At 38.5% G+C, this 22965-nt stretch overlaps 1 protein-coding gene across 4 annotated transcripts in view; it reads left to right on the forward strand.

The window, feature by feature from the left end:
- The first annotated feature begins 6 nt into the window (after positions 1-6).
- TTK (TTK protein kinase) overlaps positions 7-22965 on the forward strand; it is an 88112-nt gene continuing 65153 nt past the window's right edge. For 2 of the 4 annotated variants that reach the window (XR_014248287.1, XM_082405066.1), the window contains exon 1: positions 21740-21843. The gene's annotated coding sequence lies outside the window, so the exon portion shown is untranslated. Of the gene's footprint in view, positions 458-12953; positions 21844-22965 lie in introns of those variants that run through there. The other 2 variants (XM_082405065.1, XM_082405064.1) reach the window with 2 other exon arrangements.

The following is a 22965-nucleotide window of genomic DNA, read 5'->3' on the forward strand; positions in this document are numbered from 1 at the left end:
GGAGGAAAAGGAGGAGGAGGAGGAGAGGCTGCCGTGAGCGCCGGGTGCTGCACCCGTCTGCCGCCGCGCGCCGCCGCCGCTCCAATCGCCTCGGCCGGCGTCACGTGGCCGCGCGCGGGGAGGAGGGGCCGGCGCGCGCCTCCTCCCGCCCGCGCGCGGGGACTTTGCGCAGGGATACTGCGGCGGGGAGGGGCCTGCGGGGGTCGGGGCCGTGCAGGCGCTGGCGGCCCCGCGTCCCTCGTCCTCGCTCTCTACGCGTGGTCTGGGGAGCGGGGCACCGCGGCCTCCCCTTGCCACCTCCCGCCGCGGGTCCCCCCGCTCTCCTTCCCCGCCTCCCTCTCCCATCGGGCCCCTGCGGAGGAGTATGACGCCTTCCCACGCGTGACCTCGCATCCACCCTGGATGCGCCTTAGGAAACTGGACAGGGAAGAATGGGCGTTTTGTGGGGAAGGCTGAGGTAGGCGACGTGCTTTGGGCCTTACCTGTCATTCACTTCGATTTCCCTTGGGTTCTGTTTCCTTCACCTCCACCTGCACAGACTTGTCACCATGACAAGGGAGGTACAGAAGTTATCCGTCTAAATTAGTAAAGGGATGTTTGTCTTCCCAGCTACAGTGATGGAGAATGGACTTTGGGGTCTAATCGTTAGCAAGTTAAATAATTTGCATGAATGCTTGCATGTGTTCCGTAGGCCCTTTTAATATACAGAGAGTAGTCAAAGCAATTTAATTGTTAAATAAGGTTCTAATAATTAAATGAGGTCATGAGGAAAAGAGAGAGGGCCGAGAGAGGCCTTATAATTAGAAAAGTCCGCTTAGACCTGACGGAGTTGTGGTAAATCTAAAAGGATAATTGCTCAGGAGACAAAAGACAATCTAGGTGAAAGAGGGAAAAGTATTTTTTTAAATTGTTTAGATAATAAGAAGATGATGGGAGGTAACAAGGTAATCTTACCCCTGAAAAGGAGCAGAACTACATACAGTTCGTAATTTGATAGTTTCTGACATTGAACAAGACCTTTGAGAATAGTCCAGTAACCTTTTCACCTACTTGGTATTTAAGCATGTCACCTGCTTTTTGTGGAACCTTTTCTCCAATTCTTGATTTAGGATGCTATATTTAAAGGCCATTGAATGCAGTGTTAATTGTTTCTGCTCTTTGACACTGTTCAAATAATCTGAATACTATCTTTTATCAGAGTTATTTGATTTCTTTCTTTTCCAATTGACCCGTTATATGTTCTTTGATTTTATTGTATATTGGAAGCATCCTAGAGGATAAGAATTATTTGGGGTTCCTTTTTGAGGACCCAATCCAGTGCTATAAATAATAATTAATAAGCATTTATGATGATGTCAAAATGATAACATTTTTTCAGAACATAACAAGGATTGTAAGTGACAGACACTTTAGGGAAAGAAGAGATAACTAAAAGTAACTGATTTATTGTATCGCTCAAGCAACCATAGTCTTCATTAAATGCTCTATTTTTGAAATTAACAAAATAAAATGTAATTTATCAAATATATTTATCAGATTAAAGTTTTTTGGATTGAAATTATGGTTTCTCAAGTCTCAACCCCAATTTATGTGTGTCAGTCTGATCCTAGAAGCTATTAGCTATATTAAAAAAAAAAAACCCAGTCAAGTCTCTATATTTGGAGAGTGGTAATGTTCAACAATCTACTTATGTACTTTGGTGGTCTAGCAAGGTTCAGATTAGTTTGAACTTCATCTAGAAAGTTGATGACTACTTCTGTATTGTGAGGTCGTGGATGCTTCCTACGGAGAACAGATCCCCATCCTCTCTCCCATTCACATGCACGAAATCGTAGCATCTCGTTTAATACAGTGTGAAGTTCTTAAAACCATTTCAGAGAGTATTTCTCCAGTCTCTCTTTTATAGTGAGGCCAACTCAAGTCCCTCTATTCACTAGGGGGCGCCTGTCACATAAAAGAAAATCCTAGACAAGTGAAGACAAATATGTCAGGAGTGGCACTTCTGACTCCTTCATGCCCTACTTGGTACAGTAGTATGTTTGTTTGCATTTATGAGCTGTCCAAACATACACCAAGAACCAGAGCCCTAGAACTTACCTGTTCTGGAGCCCTATCACCCAGCACTGAGACTGACAGGCCAGTCCTCAGTTCACAAGTGGTTTACAAACACCACCGGCTGACCAAACCCAAAGCCTACCTACTGTGATTGTTGTGCAAAGGGAAGGAGACCTGCTGTCCACTCAGCTAGAGTGACAGCCATCTAACAAAGATCTTGGTGGCATTGTGACAGAACAAAATCAAATACAAGCATCCATGGTATCTGCAAAATTTTGAGAACAGAGTTCTTTGTTGAGGACTCAATAAAAATACAATACAGTTACCTACAAAAACTAAAGGAGAGGATATGATTATAATAAAATGATTTTACATAAAATAGCAAAAAAATTTTGTGTGTGTGTGTGTAACTCTAAAGGTTTTTTTCCTTGTGGTCACCATGAGACTCACATGACATAGCTTAAAATTATAACACCCAGTTTTACACTGATAACTTCAACTAAATTTCTTTTTTTTGGGGGGAATTTATTTTATTTTTTTGTACAGAAGGTTCTTATTAGTTACCTATTTTACACATATTAGTGTATATATGTCAATCCCAATCTCCCAATTCATCCCACCACCACCACCCCCTTCCCTGCTTTCCCCCCTTGGTGTCCATACGTTTGTTCTCTACATCTGTGTCTCTATTTCAGCCTTAAAAACTGGTTCTTCTGTACCATTTTTCTAGATTCCACATATATGCGTTAATATACAATATTTGTTTTTCTATTTCTGACTTACTTCACTATGTATGACAGTCTCTAGGTCCATCCACGTCTCTACAAAATGACCCAATTTCATTCCTTTTTATGGCTGAGTAATATTTCATTGTATATATGTACCACATCTTCTTTATCCATTCATCTGTCGATGGGCATTTAGGTTGCTTCCATGACCTGGCTATTGTAAATAGTGCTGCAGTGAACATTGGGGTGCATGTGTCTTTTTGAATTATGGTTTTCTCAGGGCATATGCCCAGTAGTGGGATTGCTGTATCATATGGTAATTCTATTTTTAGTTTTTTAAGGAACCTCCATACTGTTCTCCATAGTGGCTGTATCAATGTACATTCCCACCAACAGTGCAAGAAGGTTCCCTTTTCTCCACGCCCTCTCCAGCATTTGTTGTTTGTAGATTTTCTGATGATGCCCATTCTGACTGGTGTGAGGTGATAACTCATTGTAGTGTTGATTTGCATCTCTCTAATAATTGTGATGTTGAGCAGCTTTTCATGTGCCTCTTGGCCGTCTGTATGTCTTCTTTGGAGAGATGTCTCTTTAGGCCTTCTGCCCATTTTTGGATTGGGTTGTTTGTTTCTTTAATATGGATCTGCATGAGCTGTTTATATATTTTGGAGATTAATCCTTTGTCCGTTGATTTGTTTGCAAATATTTTCTCCCATTCTGAGAGTTGTCTTTTCCTCTTGTTTATAGTTTCCTTTGCTGTGCAAAAGCTTTTTTTCATTAGGTCCCATTTGTTTATTTTTGTTTTTATTTCCATTACTCTAGGAAGTGGGTCAGAGAAGATCTTGCTGTGATTTATGTCAAGGAGTGTTCTGCCTATGTTTTCCTCTAGAATTTTATGGTGTCCGATCTTACATTTAGGTCTTTAATCCATTTTGAGTTAGTTTTGTGTATGGTGTTAGGGAGCGTTCTAAATTCATTCTTTTACATGTAGCTGTCCAGTTTTCCCAGCACCACTTATTGAAGAGACTGTCTTTTCTCCATTGTATATCCTTGCCTCCTTTGTCATAGATTAGTTGACCATAGGTGCATAGGTTTATCTCTGGGCTTTCTATCCTGTTGCATTAATCTATATTTCTGTTTTTGTGCCAGTACCATATTATCTTGATAACTGTAGCTTTGTAGTATAGTCTGAAGTCAGGGAGTCTGATTCCACCAGCTCTGGTTTTTCTTCCCTCAAGATTTCCTTGGCTATTCGGGGTCTTTTGTGTCTCCATACAAATTTTAAGATTTTTTGTTCTAGTTCTGTAAAAAAATGCCATTGGTAATTTGATAGGGATTGCATTGAATCTGTAGATTGCTTTGGGTAGCATAGTCATTTTCACAATATTGATTCTTCCAATCCAAGAACATGGTATATCTCTCCATCTGTTTGTGTCATCTTTAATTCCTTTCATCAGTGTCTTGTAGTTTTCTGAGTACAGGTCTTTTACCTCCTTAGGTAGGTTTATTCCTAGGTATTTTATTCTTTTTGTTGCAGTGGTGAATAGGATTGTTTCCTTAATTTCTCTTTTTGATCTTTCGTTGTCAGTGTATAGGAATGCAAGACATTTCTGTGCATTAATTTTGTATCCTGAAACTTTACCAAATTCATTGATTAGCTCTAGTAGTTTTCTGGTGGCATCTTTAGGATTATCTATGTATAGTATCCTGTCATCTGCAAACAGTGACAGTTTTACTTTTTCTTTTCCAATTTGTATTCCTTTTATTTCTTTTTCTTCTCTGATTGCCATGGCTAGGACTTCCAAAACTATGTTGAATAATAGTGGCAAGAGTGGACATCCTTGTCTTGTTCCTGATCTTAGAGGAAATGCTTTCAGTTTTTCACCATTGAGAAAGATGTTTGTTATGGGTTTGTCCTATATTGCCTTTATAATGTTCACTTAGGTTCCCTCTGTGCCCACTTTCTGGAGAGTTTTTATCATAAATGGGTGTTGAATTTTGTCAAAAGCTTTTTCTGCATCTATTGAGATGATCATATGGTTTTTTATTCTTCAGTTTGTTAATATGGTATATCACCTTGATTGATTTGCATATATGGGTGAATCCTTGCATCCCTGGGATAAATCCCACTTGATCATGGTGTATGATCCTTTTAATGTGTTGTTGGATTCTGTTTGCTAGTATTTTGTTGACGATTTTGCATCTATATTCATCAGTGATACTGGTCGGTAATTTTCCTTTTTCGTAGTATCTTTGTCTGGTTTTTGGTATCAGGGTGATGGTGGCTTCGTAGAATGAATTTTGGAGTGTTCCTTCCTCTGCAGTTTTTTGGAAGAGTTGGAGAGGGATGGGTGTTAGCTCTTCTCTAAGTGTTTGATAGAATTCACCTGTGAAACAATCTGGTCCTGGACTTTGGTTTGTTGGAAGATTTTTAATCACAGTTTCAATTTCATTACTTGTGATTGGTCTGTTCATATTTTCTATTTCTTCCTGGTTCAGTCTTGGAAGGTTATACCTTTCTAAGAATTTGTCCATTTCTTCCAGGTTGTCCATTTTATTGGCACAGAGTTGCTTCTAGTAGTCTCTTACGATGCTTTGTATTTCTGAAGTGTCTGTTGTCACTTCTCCTTTTTCATTTCTAATTTTATTCATTTGAGTCTTCTCCCTCTTTTTCTTGATGAGTCTGGCTAAAGGTTTATCAATTTTGTTTATCTTCTCAAAGAGCCAGCTTTTAGTTTTATTGACCTTTGCTATTTTTTTCTTTATTTCTATTTCATTTATTTCTGCTCTGATCTTTATGATTTCTTTCCTTCTACTAACTTTGGGTTTTGTTTCTTCTTCTTTCTCTAGTTCCCTTAGGCGTAAGGTTAGATTATTTATTTGGGATTTTTCTTGTTTCTTGAGGTAGGATTGTATTGCTATAAACTTCCCTCTTAGAACTGCTTTTGCTGCAGCCCATAGGTTTTGGATCGTCGTGTTTTCATTGTCATTTGTCTCTAGGTAGTTTTTTTTTTTTTAATAAATTAATTTTATTTATTTATTTTTGGCTGCATTGGGTCTTCGTTGCTGCGGGAAGGCTTTCTCTAGTTGTGGCAAGCGGGGGCTACTCTTTCATTGTGGTGCGCAGGCTTCTCATTGTGGTGGCTTTTCTTGTTGCGGAGCATGGGCTATAGGCGTGCAGGCTTCAGTAGTTGTGGCTCGTGGGCTCTAGAGTGCAGGCTCAGTGGTTGTGGTGCACAGGCTTAGTTGCTCCGCGGCATGTGCGATCTTCCCGGTCCAGGGCTCGAACCTGTGTCCCCTGCATTGGCAGGCGGATTCTTAACCACTGTGCAACCAGGGAAGTCCCTCTCGGTAGTTTTGTATTTCCTCTTGATTTCTTCAGTGATCTCTTGGTTATTTAGTAATGTATTGTTTAGCCTCAATCTTTTTGTGTTTTATACGTTTTTTTCCCCTGTAATTGATTTCTAATCTCATGGCATTGTGGTTGGAAAAGATGCTTGATATGATTTCAGTTTCTTAAATTTACTGAGGCTTGATTTGTGACCCAAGATGTGACCTATCCTGGAGAATGTCCCATATGCACTTGAGAAGAAAGTGTAATCTGCTCTTTTCAGATGGAATGTTCTATAAATATCTATTAAATCTATCTGGTCTATTGTGTCATTTAAAGCTTGTTTTTCCTTATTAATTTTCTGTCTGGATGATCTGTCCATTGGTGTAAGTGAGGTGTTAAAATCCCCCAGTACTATCGTTTACTGTTGATTTCCTCTTTTAGAGCTGTTAGCGTTTGCTTTATGTATTGAGATGCTCCTATGTTGGGTGCATATATATTTATAATTGTTATATCTTCTTCTTAGATTGATCCCTTGATCATTATGTAGTGTCCTTCCTTGTCTCTTGTAACATTCTTTATTTTAAAGTCTATTTATCTGATATGAGTATTGCTACTCCAGCTTTCTTTTGATTTCCATTTGCATGGAATGTCTTTTTCCATCCCCTCACTTTCAGTCTGTATGTGTCCATAGGTCTGAAGTGGGTCTCTTGTAGGCAACATATACACGGGTCTTGTTTTTGTACCCATTCGGCAAGCCTGTGTCTTTTGGTCGGAGCATTTAATCCATTCACATTTAAGGTAATTATCGATATGTATGTTCCTGTTACCATTTTCTTAATTGTTTTGGGTTTGTTTTTGTAGGTCCTTTTCTTCTCTTGGGTTTCCCACTTAGAGAAGTTCCTTTAGCATTTGCTGTAGAGCTGGTTTGGTGGTGCTGAATTCTCTTCGCTTTTACTTGTCTGTAAAGCTTTTGATTTCTCCATCAAATCTGAATGAGATCCTTGCCGGGTAGAGTAATCTTGGTTGTAGGTTCTTCCCTTTCATCACTTTAAATATGTCGTGCCACTCCCTTCTGGTTTGTAGAGTTTCTGCTGAGAAATCAGCTGTTAACCTTATGGGAGTTCCCTTGTATGTTATTTGTTGTTTTTCCCTTGTTGCTTTTAAAATTTTTCTTTGTCTTTAATTTCTGTCAATTCAATTACTATGTTTCTTGGCATGTTTGTCCTTGGGTTTATCCTGCCTTGGACTCTCTGCTCTTCCTAGACTTGGGTGGGTATTTCCTTTCCCATGTCAGGGAAGTTTTCGACTGTTATCTCTTCAGACATTTTCTTGGGTCCTTTCTCTCTCTCTTCTCCTTATGACACCCCTACAATATGAATGTTGGTGAGTTTAATGTTGTCCCAGAGGTCTCTTAGGCTGTCATCATTTCTTTTCATTCTTTTTTCTTTATTCTCTACTGCGACAGTGATTTCTACCATTCTGTCTTCCAGGTCACTTATCTGTTCTTCTGCCTCAGTTATTCTGCTATTGATTCCTTCTAGTGTGTCTTTCATTTCATTTATTGTATTGTTCATCTCTGTTTGTTCTTTAATTCTTCTAGGTCTTTGTTAAACATTTGTTGCGTCTTCTCGATCTTTGCCAACATTCTTTTTCTGAGGTCTTGTATCAACTTTACTATCATTAGTCTGAATGCTTTATCTGGAAGGTTGCCTATCTCCACTTCATTCCATTGTTTTTCTGGGGTTTTATCTTGTTCCTTCATCTGGTACATAGTCCTCTGCCTTTTCATTTTGTCTATCTTTCTGTGAATGTGGTTTTTGTTCCACAGGCTGCAGGATTGTAGTTCTTCTTGCTTCTGCTGTCTGCCCTCTGGTGGATGAGGCTATCTAAGAGGCTTGTACAAGTTTCCTGGTGGTGGGTAGAGCTGGCTGTTGCTCTGGTGGGCAGAGCTCAGTAAAACTTTAATCTGCTTGTCTGCTGCTGTGTGGGGCTGAATTCCCTCCCTGTTGGTTGTTTGGCCTGAGGCGACCCAGCACTGGAGGCTACAGGCTCTTTGGTGGGGCTAATGGTGGACTCTGGGAGGGCTCATGCCAAGGAGTACTTCCCAGAACTTCTGTTGCCAGTGTCCTTGTCCCCACAGTGAGCCACAGCCTCCCCCTGCCTCTGCAGGAGACCCTCCAACACTAGCAGGTAGGTCTGGTTCAGTCTCCTATGGGGTCACTGCTCCTTCCCTTGGGTCCCGACGTGCACACTACTTTGTGTGTGCCCTCCAAGAGTGGAGTCTCTGTTTCCCCCAGTCTTGTCGAAGTCCTGCAATCAAATCCCACTAGCCTTCAAAGTCTGATTCTCTGGGAATTCCTCCTCCCATTGCTGGACCCCCAGGTTGAGAAGCCTGACTGGGGCTCAGAACCTTCACTCCAGTGGGTGGACTTCTGTGGTATAAGTGTTCTCCAGTTTGTGAGTCACCCACCCAGCAGTTATGGGATTTGATTTTATTGTGATTGCGCCCCTCCTACCATCTCACTGTGGCTTCCCCTTTATCTTTGGATGTGGGGTATCTTTTTTGGTGAGTTCCAGTATCTTCCAGTTGATAATTGTTCAGCAGTTAGTTGTGATTCCTGTGCTCTTGCAAGAGGGAGTGAGGGCACGTCCTTCTATTCTGCCATCTTCAGTTTAATCCGCAAAATATTTTTAAATGTCTTACAGCCCATACAGAGTTAACAACATAAATCAAGCTATCCATTTTTTTCCTAGTGTTTCCACCTTTCCATGTTGTCAATATTGTCAGCCACCTGTGCTTTCAAGGTGAACCTAGGAATCTGTTGAATCAGAAGTGAAAGGGAGGGCTTCCCTGGTGGCACAGTGGTTAAGAATCCGCCTGCCAGTGCAGGGGACACAGGTTCGAGACCTAGTCCAGGAAGATCCCACATGCCATGGAGCAGCTAAACCCGTATGCCACAACTACTGAGACTGTGCCCTACAGCCCATGAGCCACAACTACTGAGCCCGCGTGCTACAACTACTGAAGCCCACGTGCCTAGAGCCTGTGCTCAGCAGCAAGAGAAGCCACTGCTATGAGAAGCCTGCGCACCACAACGAAGAGTAGCTCCCACTCGCTGCAAGTAGAGAAGGCTTGCGCACAGCAACGAAGACCCAACGCAGCCAAAAGTAAGTAAGTAAATAAATAAATATTTATTTATTTAAAAAAAAAAAGAGGCGCAAGGAAGTAGTCTGATAAAGAAGAGCTACAGAGAGACCTTAAATCTTACAGAAGTAAATTTTGCCAAGTGGATAATACTTACAGAAAATGCAGAAAATCAATGGTAATAGTAATTGCTGTCTATTAGTTCCAATTTTCTGTTTAATTCCACTCACCATTTTGCCCTTACTCCAGAAGGGTAAAAAATATGTAGTACCCATTACATAATACAGGTTCTTACCTAATTTGGAATTATAATCTTTGCCTTAATGCATATTCCATTTAAAAAATTTTAAGATATTTACTTTTTTTGTTACCTCATATACAATTATTTTTATTATATTAAGTGGATATAGAGTCTCCTGATAATTCATGAGTATTGAAAAAGTAACAAATAGTACAGTGAAGTGAAAATCCCCCATAATCTCATCTCTCTTATTTTTCCAGATTTTTATGCGCCAATATAAGCTCTCTTTTCTTTACACAAATGTTTATTTATTTTAATGTTATTCTATAATCTGCTTTCTAAAAACTTAACAATAGATCAGGAGCACTTTTCAATGTAAAAATACTGACTACTTAATATTCCATTATATGGATATTCCATAATTTATTTAGCCACTACAATTTAGATTGTTTCCAATTTAAGCTATTATATCAATTTAACTATTAGTACCCCAGTATACACAATTGTGTGAATTTGTCTAATTATATTCTTAGCATAAATTTCTACAAGGGAAATTTCTGGGTCAGGGAGCTTTAACTTAAATTTTTTGGTACATGATGATTGATTATATCATCCAGAAATATATCAATTCACAATTCCACCAAAATCTATGAAAGTGTGCTCATTTCTCTACACCCCATTCTTCTTACTGAATTTAATTATGCTTTATAATCATTACCGATCAGATAGGCAGATAATGATATTTATTGTTGCTTAACAGTTTATCATGTTTATTGGCATTTTAACTTCTTTCTTTTGAGAATTGCCTGCTTGTATTCGTTGCACACACTCTATTAGTTGTATCTGTTTTTCTTATGGATTCATAAGGGATTTTACATAATAAAGTTACTAACAGTTTGCTATATATGTTGCAAATGTATTTTTCCAGTTTATTTGTGTTTTACTAGATTTATGATAATAATTTTTAACTGGGCATATTGGAGGCTGGGGTTAGGTTAGCCTCACTCATCACCGTCTCTGCCAGAATTATGTGTCAGAATGGTCTTTTTCAAACTGTGTAACCTCTGGCAGTTCTGATCTACATTTCTAGGAGCATATGCTACTCCATTCCCAAGAATCTCAACTACAAATATCTTGCATTGAGTATTCATTATTTTGAGGTCCCCAGTATGTACACCCAGTCTAGACTCTTTGTTTTATAGATCAATGCCATTGGTCCAATCTCTCTTCACATAGCCATACTTCAAGGCCAAGTTGTGCATTCAAGGGCGTAGTGATGAGTGCCAAACCATGGTATCATTCCCAGTTCTTCCTGGCTTGGTTACACACAGAAAAGTTCTGTCACACTCAATTGAGTATTTCTGGGTTTCCAGTTCCTTCATTTACTACATCTTGTAATATCTCCATCTTCACCAGTGATGTCAACCTTGACCAAGAAATCTGATAATAAATGGAAAGTGTTAAGGAGAACAACTCTTCACCCTGCTCTTATCCTCCCATTACTGAAGGTCACTCTAGTTTCATCGTTGTTGTCATCGTAGAAGACAAAAAGGACCACTGAGAGAAAACTAATTCACATGACAAAGAAAGAAACTGGCTGTATTTCAAGGACTTAGTAAAAAGCCTGACTCTTGGTTCCAGGCCAGCATTTAGCTGACTCCAAGAGCCATCTTTCACCAGCCATCCTGATATTCTGGGAATGCCTTCAGGGAAATGGCCATACGTGATTGAATTTTAAAAAGTTGCTAGTAATGAACTGCAGTGTTTGGGGCCCAGCAGCTGTGAGTGGGACACTCACGTGAGATGAACAACTACACAAAAATGAATGACCTCCCTCAGATCTTGGAGAAACAGCCTTGACCCTGAAGAATCCATGGATGAAACTAAAAGGAAGTAACTTAAGTAAAGTCTTGGCTTCTATACCATCATTTATATCTGGTTCCCCTTTCTCATTCTTTTACGCCAGCTCCTCCTATTTCTGACCCTTGAATGTCAGAATTCTTTCTGGTTGCTTTCTAGTCTTCTCTTTTTCTTATATTATACCTCCTGCCTAAATTATGTGATCCATCCTCATGCCATTGGTTGCCATCTATTTATAACTCCCAAGTGTGTATCTCCAGCTTACATCCTTCTTTCAAGCTCTTATATCTCACAGCTTGTGTGGTATTTTGTCTTTGATGGGCCTCAGGCATCTGAATCTGAGATGTTAGAACATATTCCCCCCACATCTGTTCTTCCTTCATATTCTTCCATTACTACATGTGCCCCAAGCCATCACTGACACTTTATCCTCCCTTACCACCCACATCCAATCCATGACCAACACCTATCAATTCTATTGCAAAACATATCTTGGGGGCTTCCCTGGTGGTGCAGTGGTTAAGAATCCACCTGCCAATGCAGGAGACACGGGTTCAAGCCCTGGTCCAGGAAGATCCCACATGCCGCGGAGGAACTAAGCCCGTGTGCCACAACTACTGAGCCTGTGCTCTAGAGCCCGTGAACCACAACTACTGAGCCCACGAGCCACAACTACTGAAGTCCATGTGCCTAGAGGCCATGCTCCGAAACAAGAGAAGCGACTGCAATGAGAGGCCCGTGCACTGCAACGAAGAGTAGCCCACGCTCGCCACAACTAGAGAAAGCCTGTGCACAGCAATGAAGACCCAACACAGCCAAAAATAAATAAATACATAAATACATAAATAAATTTATTAAAAAAAAACATATCTTGACTCCTTCCACTTCTCTCAGCTCCGCTGCATACACTTTAACCTAAGCCTCCATCACCTCCTCAACTTAATCACCTCAACCACCCCTTAACTGGTCTCTCTGCACCCATTTCTTTCCTCCACTCACAGCAGTTTAAGTACTCTTTTAAAATTGCCCATCAGATCATGGCAAATGATATATCTGATAACGAGTTAATAACCAAAATATACAAAGAACTCAGTATCAAAAAAAAAAAAAAAAAAACCAACCTGACTAAGAAATGAGCAGAGGACCTGAATAGACATTTTTTCCAAAGAAGACATACAAATAGCCGACAGACACGTGAAAAGATGCTCAACATCACTATCATCAGGGAAATGCAAATGAAAACCACAATGAGATATCATCTTACACTTGTGAGAATGGCTATTATAGAAAAGACAAGAAATAACAAGTGTTGGTGAGGATGTGGAGAAAAGGGAACATTTGTGCACTGTTGGTGGGAATGTAAATTGGTGCGACCACTGTGGAAAACAGAATGGAGGTTCCTCAAAAAATTCAAAATAGAACTGCCATGTGACCCAGCAGTCCCACTTCTGGGTATTTTTCCAAAGAAAATAAAAACACTAGTTTTATTGCAGCATTATTTACAATAGCCAAGATATTGAAGCAACCTAAATACCATCAATAGATGAATGGATAAAGAAGATGTGTTGTATATATATATATATAAAATGGATTTATTACTCAGCCATAAAAAAGAATGAGATCTTGACATTTGTGACAACATGGATGGACCTAGAGTGTATTATGCTAAGTGAAATAAGTCAGATGGAGAAAAACAAATTCCATATGATTTCACTTATATGTGGAATCTAAAAAACAAAACAAATGAACAAACATAATAGAACAGAAACAAAGTCATACATACAGAGAACAAACAGGTGATTGCCAGAGGGGAGAGGCATGGGGGGATGAGTGAAACAGGTGAGGGAGATAAATTTCTGGTTACAAAAAAAATGAGTCACAGGATGAAATGTACAGCATAGGGAATACAGTCATTAATATTGTAACAGCTTCGTATGGTGACAGGTGGTAACTAGACATCCTGGTGATCATTTTGTAATGTATAGATATATTGAATCACTATGTTGTGCAGCATAATTGTAGGTCAATTATACTTCAATTTTTAAAAAAAACCTAGAATAGCTAACACAATACTGAAAAAGAACTAAATTGGAGAACTTACACTGCTTGTTTTCAGGACTTGCTGTAAAGCTACAGTAATCAGAACAGTGTGATATTGTGGAAAGGATGAATACACAGAAAAATAGAAAAATTATAGAGCCCAGAAATAGACCCACACATATATAGTCAACTGATCTTTGATAAAGGTACAAAGGCAATTCAATGGAAAAGGGGTAGTCTTTTCAACAAATTGTTCTGGAAAAAGTTGTATGTCCATATACAAAACAAAACAAAAACCTAGACAGAGACCATGTATCTTTCACCATGATTAACTCAAATTGGATCACAGGCCTAAATGTAAAATGCAAAATAATAAAACTTCTAGATGAAAACATAGGATAAAATCTAAGTGATCTTGGTTTTGGTGATGAGTTCTTAGATACAACACCAAAGTCACAATTCATGAAAAAAGAATTGATAAGTCATTAAAATTAAAAACTTATGCTCTGTTAGAGACTGTTTAGAAAATGAAAAAACAAGCCACAGACTTAGAGAAAATATTTGCAAAACATTTTTCTGATAAAGACTTGTATCCAAAATATACAAAGAAGTCTTAGTATTCAACAATAATAAAAAAAACAACTCAGTGTAAAAATAAACAAGAGATCTGGACACCTCACCAAAGAAAATATGCAGATGGCAAATAAACAGAAACAGACTCACAGACGTAGAGAATGAACTTATGGTTACACGGGGGTGGGGGAAGGGTGAGGAGAAGGGGTAGTTAGGGAGTTTGGGATTGACATTTACACATTGCTATATGTAAAACAGATAACTGATAACTGACAAGGACCTACTGTATAGCACAGGAAACTCTGATCAATATTGAACCTAAATGGGAAAGTAATATGAAAAAGAATAGATACATGTATATGTATAAATGAATCACTTTGCTGTACACCTGAAACTATCACAACACTGTTGATCAACTATACTACAATATAAAATAAAAAGTTTAAAAAAAAACATATGAAAGGTTCAATGTCATGTATCATCAGAGAACAGCAAATTAAAACAACAAGATACCACTACATGCCTATTAGAACGGCTAAATTAAAAATAAAAACAAATTTAAAAAACCTTGACAATACCAACTGCTGGTGAACTTACAGATCAGCAGAAACTCTCATTTACTGATAGCAGAAATGCAAAATGGTACAGCCACTTTGGAAGAAGGCAGTTTGGCAGTTTCTTACAATGCTAAACATAGCCTTACCATATAACCCAGAAATTGTACTCATGGATATTTGCTCAACAAATCTGAAAACTTATGTCTACACAAAAAGCTGCACATGGATATGTATAGCAGCTTTTTCATAATAACCAAAAACTGAAAGCAACCAATCTGCTCTTCAATAGATGAATGGGTACAGAAATTGTGGTGCATCCATACAATGGAATATTATTCAGCAATACAAAGAAATAAGCTAGCAAGCCATGAAAGACGTGGATGAAACTGAAATGTATATTGCTAAGTGAAAGAAACTAGTGTGAAAGGGCTACATACTATATGATTCCAATTATTTGACATTTCTGAAAAGGCAAAACTATAGAGACAGTAAAAAGATCTGTGGTTTCCAGGGGCTCAGGGAGATGGGAAGAGGTTGAATATGTCTAGTACAGGAAATTTTGTAGGGTGAATGTAACTATTCTGTATGACACTGTAATAGTAGATAAACAGCACTAAGCATTTTCCACAATCCATAGACCTTTTCTGCAAAGAGTGAGCCTTAACATATGAAATTTTTTTATTCATTTAGGAGGTTGGGGAATGCCAGGATGGAATACAGACTGTGACAAAAGAATCCAATTGTATTATAAAATATATTTAAGAAGGTCAGGGTGAAATTTGCTGACCTAGTAGGTTTGGAAATGAGCAGAGTCTGTAAGACTAAAGGCAAAAGGGACCGCACATGGGCAATGTACTCTAGTTTATAAGGTTGTTTCCCACAGGCGTACAAGTCAACAATTCTGATACTGCTCTATGAGTCTGCTGGAACTGAACAATTAAGTAACTGGATGGATGGCAAATGGTATGAGCCAGGTTTCTCACTGTTGAAGTGGAAGTTTATAGGTAAGCAACGAAAGGAGGCTAGAGTAATCCGTGTGGCAATAGATCAGAGTTGGAGACACAAGTATAATGTCATGTTTAGCTTAATTTAGATACAGGTGGTTCCGTATAGATATAGCTATGTGTATATACACAGGTTAGTATATGCACACATATGTCTTTGCTCTGTCAGCTGAGAGGGTTTAGAAGCATAGACACCCTACTGGCAACAAGCACACTCAGTACCCAGATTTTGGTTTCTAACACTATTCTCCAATCAAAGTAAACAAGGGATCCTTGGAAAAATGACTGATTCTAGGACTGGGGCAGGAAAGTATAAGAGGATCCCAGAACATCTTTTAGTACCAGGAAGTAAAGAAGTGCTCAAAGAAAAAACTGCAAATTGGTGTAGGTTATGGCGAAGGGACACAGGAAACAACTGGAAAAGCTCCCAGTGCCCAGAGCTGGAACACTTTGAGCAAAAAAATAAAGTAGTATTGAACTGTGACCCGAAGTGTAAAATAATACCCATGAGTCCATATGGATAGAAGTAAGTGATTGAATGAATGAATACATGGGGAAGAAGAGATAAATATCTCTTGCAGAAGAATTCTAAATAATTAGGTAGCTACTCCACGCTCAAGGGAGTGGGGTATAACAGCCTGCTCCTTAAGTAAGGTCTGCATGTAGTGACTTCTTTCCAAAGAGTACAATGTGGAATGGGAAGAAAAACAATAACTTTAGGTTGGATAAATCTGACAAACACTACCTCAGCCAGGTGATCAAGGTCAACAGCAATGGTGATAAGAAATATTGATAATGTGTACCCTTGCTCTGATGTGATAAAGATGGCATTTTACCTCCGTGGTCTTTCTCCCCCAAACCCATAACCCCAGCCTCATCATGTGAAAAACATTAGATGGTTTCAAATTGAGGAATATTCTGCAAAATATCTAAGTAGTTCTCCGCAAAACTAAGTTCATCAAAAGCAAGGAAAGTCTGATAAACTGTCATAACCAAGAAGAGCCTAAGGACACATGAAAACTAAAAGTAATGTAGTATCCTGGATGGGATCCTGGAATGGAAAAAGAACACTAGGTAAAAACTAAGGAAGTCTGAATAAACTACTGACTCAATATTGGTTTAATAATTGTGACAAATGTGCCATATGAATGTAAGATATTCATAATAAGGGAAAGTGTGTGGAATATATGGGAACCCTGTACTTTGCAATTTTCATTTAAATTCAAACTGTTCTAAAGAATAAAGATTATTTTTAAAATCATAAATAAAATATGAAAAATAATTATAGCCTTTTGCAATAATTTCAATCATATGGTATATCTTAAAGAAATAACTACCAAATGTATCTTATGGTAAAATAGGTTGAATAGTACCTAAGCATAAGCATGTTGTGAAATTTAAACGAGGTCAACCATGTAAAGTAGTACGACTACTCAGTGAATGTTGGTTGCTACTGTTCTTGTTATTATGGAAGCTGACTCTGACTCAGGTTCAATCTTCAAAGAATCAGCAGTGCAGTAGAGAGACAAGTAAGATGAGTATAACAAAGGGTAATAAGTGATGACAAATGACTCTTCCCTTACTAACTATGTGACCTTGTAATCTGAGTTAATCTCAGTGCCTCAGCCTCTGGCACCCAATAAATATAGCAATAATAATGACACTAGTCTCAACGATACCACTGATGACAAATTACAACAGAAGTATGATGGGGCACAATGGAAACAGTAGTATCAGTGGCTTACTAGAAAAGGTAATAGCTAAGCTATATGTCATGAATACATGTTAACTAATTCATGTGTTCATTCAACAAACATTCAATGAGTTTCTACTATGTTTATCAGGCACTACCCCATCATTTTTTGAGAATCAAATCAAGAGTGATTTCCCCATTACATTTCAGCCTTCTATAATTTTTATTTTTCTTTTAAATAATTGACATTAGTCAATTTCATATCTGGAGCTAACAGGCATTCTTTAAAGAAAAATGTCTTTGTAAATTGGACACTGTTGTCCTAGCCAGAGCATATATAGAATTAAATTGCAGGGGTTTGGCAGTAAATAGGGCCTAAACGGTCATAAAAATAACCCAAGTTTTAAAGTCAAGCTAGAAAGTGAAAGAAATATTATGCTCTCTTGCCCTACTGAGAAGATCATTTTACCAAGAAACTAAATCAAGTCTGTAAGTAATAAGGTCTATCTGGTAGAGCTGATCTGCAGACTCACAAATTTTAATTGTCAAAGATGAATTAGATTCAACAACATGTTTTTAAATTTTTATTTATTTATTTTTGTCTGCATTGGGTCTTTGTTGCTGTGCACAGGCTTTCTCTAATTGTGGCAAGTGGGAGCTACTCTTCGTTGTGGTGCAGGGTCTTCTCATTGCGGTGGCTTCTCTTGTTGTGGAGCTTGGGCTCTAGGTGCGCGGGCTTAGTAGTTGTGGCGCACGGGCTTAGTTGCTCCGCAGCACGTGGGATCTTCCCAGACCAGGGCTCGAACCCGTGTTCCCTGCATTGGCAGGCAGATTCGTAACCATTGCGCCACCAGGGAAACCCTCAGCAACGTTTCTTATATTACGAGTAAGATTTTGGTCCAGAATAATACAAAAGATGTCCAAATAAAGGATGATATATGAATTAGTGTTGGGCACAAAATCCTCAGAACTGTGAAATAACTGGTTGCTTGGTAAATCTGTGGTGGTATGCATTCATTTATTCTTTTTTTGATCTAGAATAAGTAAGAATAAGACCAAAGGAAAACAACATAGTTTGAGCACATTTTATTAGATCCTAACTAGTAGGTTGCCTATTTTACTGATAGAATTTTCCTTTGGCACTTTGTCTACAACAGATCATAGATTTTAAGAGCAACTAGGGAGATAAATACTATGTGATAATGGAAAACATCCTGGTCCAGGAATCAGGAGACCTCAGTTCTGTTTTTATTTCTGGCCCTAACATGTGTGGGCATGGGCAAATCACTGGTCTCTTTAAGGTTCTCCTTATCTGATAAATGAAGATAATGCATTCCCTATCTTCTTCATATAATTGTTGTGTGGGTCAAATGAGATAATGACCATTAAAGCATAGTTAAAGCATGGCATTTTTATTTTTTGGCCAGTGAAAATAGTACACTACCATGATGATGGATATATGCCATTATGCATGTCTAAACCCATAGAATGTATAATACCGAGAATGAACCCTAAGGTGTCTATGTACTTTGGGTGATTATGATGTGTTAACATGGGTTCATCAGTTGTAACAAGTGTACCACTCTAGTGGGAGAAGTTGATAATAGAGAAATCTATACATATGTGGGCCCAGGGGGTATATGGGAAATCTCTTTAACCCAAAACTGCTCTAAAAAAAAATGAAGTCTTAAAAAAGGAAAAAAAAAAAAAAAGGAAAGAGGGAGGGAGGGAAGGAAGGAAGGAAGGAAGGAAGAGAGGGAGGGAGGAAAATTTGTACTTAATTCCAAAGTCCAGGAAGATGGAGTCAGTATTAGATTTAACTTTATTTAGAAAAATATTTTTACATGCCCAAATGTTATGTAATAATTCATGTTCATTATATGTTTTTGCCACTGAAAGAAGAGTAAAACTGAGTGTCTTGTCTTGGCAAAAAAAAACAGCATGGCATTTTAACCACTGAAATTGTTACCCATAAATTTACTTTAAAGAGAATAAGTTCTTTAGTGGATATTGAAAAGATTTTTAAAAAGCTTTGTGGGGCTTCCCTGGTGATGCAGTGGTTAAGAATCCGCCTGCCAATGCAGAGGACATGGGTTCGAGCCCTGGTCTGGGAAGATCCCACATGCCTCAGAGCAACTAAGGCCATGCGCCACAACTACTGAGCTTGCGCTCTAGAGCCCGCGAGCTGCAACTACTGAGCCCACTTGCCACAACTACTGAAGCCCGCACGCCTAGAGCCCATGCTCTGCAACAAGAGAAGCCACCGCAATGAGAAGTCCGTGCACCACAACGAAGAGTAGCCCCCGCTCGCCGCAATTAGAGAAAGCCCACATGCAGCAACGAAGACACAAAACTGCCAAAAATAAATAAATACATAAAATTTATTTTTAAAAAAAGCTATTGTGATATATCTCTCTTCATTAATAATTGAATTAAGTAACCATATATAATGTTCTGAATTTTACTTTGTAAGTACAGAAAGGAAATAACCATTGCTAACTATTTCTTCCCATGGGGAAAAATTATAGCCCTCTGGATATTCTATAGTGTATTCTCATGTTGAAAAAACCACCCCCAATACCAAGGTAATTTAAAAGGATTATATAGATTTGGCCACCACAAGTGTAATTTAGATAACTTAACATTGTTAATTGTTTTTATTGTTCTTAAAAAGAATAACATGAACTATATTCTCTAATCTTTGATTAGATATGTGTTAACATTTTCTCTCTCACAGAGGGATATACTGGGAAAAGACAACATAAGTTTTCTTTAGAATTTTTATCTGTCCCCTCACAACAAATACTTTTCTCCCGAACCTCTATGGGAAAAGGAAGTTTTACAGTGGAAAACTGGCAGATCACACCTTAACAAAATGATCATGTTAATATGACCAATAATGGGACAGACTGATACCACATGCCTTCTGAAGTGAGGCACTGAAAAGGCCACTGCATATGTAATACTACGTGGCAATGTGTCTCTAGAAGGGCAAGTGGCCCCATGGCTCCTTTTCACTAGGTTCTCAGGGGAACTATTAGGTTGAGTCGTAAAATGAAGTGTGGGTGAAAGTTTTAGGAGTGGGTATGGGCAAAACGTATTGACAGCAAGTATTTCTGGGAGACTGTGTGTCCCCTCAGAAAACCAGCATTCATATGGAAACAGTTCTCAGCTGCTGGAGAAGCGGTAGTATGCTACCCTTACATTTTTGCACGGGGCCCATAGCAGAAATGTCCATGGGGCTCTGGAGCCAATTCAAACATTTCTGTCTCAGGATGGCCAGAGCCAGGGCCCTGCCCCACCAAGTGCTTATGCTTCTCATCTCCCAACAAAAGCTCACTGAGGAGGTCCGTCCTGGTGGCTTTGAGCAAGACGCCACTTAATCAAGAAATGTATCCCAGGCCAGTGCCTCTCCAACTTTAACGCGTACACAGGCCCCTGGGGATCTTGTTAAATTGCAGATTCCAATACAGTATGTCTGGCATGGCACCCAAGATTTTGCATTTCTAAGGAGTTCCTAGGGAATGCTGATGTTGGTCTGCAGACCACACTTTTGAGGGTCCTACACATCCCATTTCTGTGCCCACAAACAAAGTGATGACCAGTGATCGCTGGCAAAACAGGCCTAATTTAGCCAACTTTTATCAATTGGCATGAAATTAAAATTGTTCTGGCTGAAAGACTTGCATTCAAGTTTTCGTGAATAGCATTTTAACTATAAATTAAACTGATTTTATGCTTATCACTAATGAATATATAGAAAACTCTGTAACAGTCTGCTGTATGGCAGATCTTTTCTCCAAATTAGACTGAGGATTTCATTCTGAAAATGGCAGATGGTGGAACACATTAACATTCTAAATTCTCTTAAGACCTATCTGGACCACATAGCATGGAGCAAAAATTGGGCTTGTTATGCTAAAATATTAATTTTATCATTTACTTTTAGTTTGAGCAGAGTTTGCAAACTGATAGCTCTTGGGCCCAATTCGATCTATAGATGTGTTTTGTGTGGCATATGTAGTTCTTGTTTGTTGTTGTTTGTTTGTTTGTTTGACATAGTATTTTACAGTTAGAAACTCATCCATAAAAATACTTTAGAAATATTAACCTTCTTTTGATCTGTTGACATGCTTAGCTTTCTTTACTAAAGAAAAAATTTAAAAACACTAAAATATTTGACTTTCCATATAATTGTTATGACTATATTGTTAATTGATTACATTCAATGAAATCCAGAGCAGAATAATGTGAGAAAAGAAATTGCAATGCTGTTTAAAAAAAAAATCTATGAATTCAATGAAACACAAAATGATAATAAAACAAAATAGTTAAAGGAATAATTAAATTCAAATACTAAATATGGAAAATGAAATCCATGCATTGAGGTTGATATCTTTAATTGACAAAATATGCTCCCACTTTAATAATTAAGAAAATTATACATTACAATTTTCAGTGATCTTGTGGTGATTGCCACATTAATGCCCCATGAATCATTCTTCCCAGTATCTGTGCCCTTGTGGATCCCCTTCCAAATCGACTCTGGATTTGGCCACGTGTCAGCATTGGCCCATGGGGACATCAGCAGACTTGATACAAACAGATGCTTGGTAAGTGTTTGTATGTTGAGGCTTTAGATCACCAAATAGTGCAATTTACTTGAAATGTCACAAATATCTCTAACTGCCAAGTCAGAATCATCATAATAATCACTACGAGACTCTGCATCTTTGTATCTAGATATTTGGCTACTTAAGGAATATTAGAGGATTAGCAAAACCTAATGGAGTATGTGCATTCCTCGTCACCGTGGTCGGCCAGCCATACCCAGGCATTCATACTCTTAGACCTGGTCTTGCCACTCAGCGTTCTTAGAATGATGCTATGGTCACATGAAGGGGCCCATTTAGCTTCTTTTAAGATGAAAGACCACATGTAAAGAGAAGCTAGTCATCTCGGCCTCCAAGTGAGCCCTGCCACAAGCCTGTGGACTTGCAGACTATAGCTGCACGTATAAATGCAGAGACCAAAAGATTTCTTCTACCTCCTTCTTCTCTCTCATTTGTAGGTTAATTAAGTTACTTATGTGGAACAAACCTGTAAACTAAAATATTCTTAATAAACTTATATGGAACAAACCTGTAAATTAAAATATTCGTAATAAACAAAACATTGCTGTATTCCGTATTCTAAAATATGAACATAATTATATGCATTAAAATTGTTTGAATGCCCAGGGAGTGTGGAGAGTGAGGATAAGTAAATGAGTAATGTTAAAGCCAAAGTGTAGTCTATCACATCCAAGATTTTTTTTAAAAGGAGCTAAAAAATGATGACTCATGATAAAAGCAATTTTTATTTTTTGAGTTATTTATTTATTATATCTTTATTGGAGTATAATTGCTTTACAATGTTGTGTTAGTTTCTGTTGTACAATAAAGTGAATCAGCTATAAGTATACATATATCCCCATATCCCCTCCTTCTTGAGCCTCCCTCCCACCCTCCCTATCCCAACCCTCTAAGTCATCACAAAGCACCGAGCTGATCTCCCTGTGCTATGCAGCTGCTTCCCACTAGCCATCCATTCTACATTCGGTAGTGTATATATGTCAATGCTACTCTCTCACTTCGTCCCAGCTTACCCTTCCCCTCCTGTGTCCTCAAGTCCATTCTCTACATCTGCATCTTTATTCCTGCCCTGCCACTAGGTTCATCAGTACGGTTTTTTTA

This window comes from Balaenoptera borealis (assembly GCF_965194805.1).
Source record: "Balaenoptera borealis genome assembly, chromosome: 9".
NCBI lineage: Eukaryota > Metazoa > Chordata > Mammalia > Artiodactyla > Balaenopteridae > Balaenoptera > Balaenoptera borealis.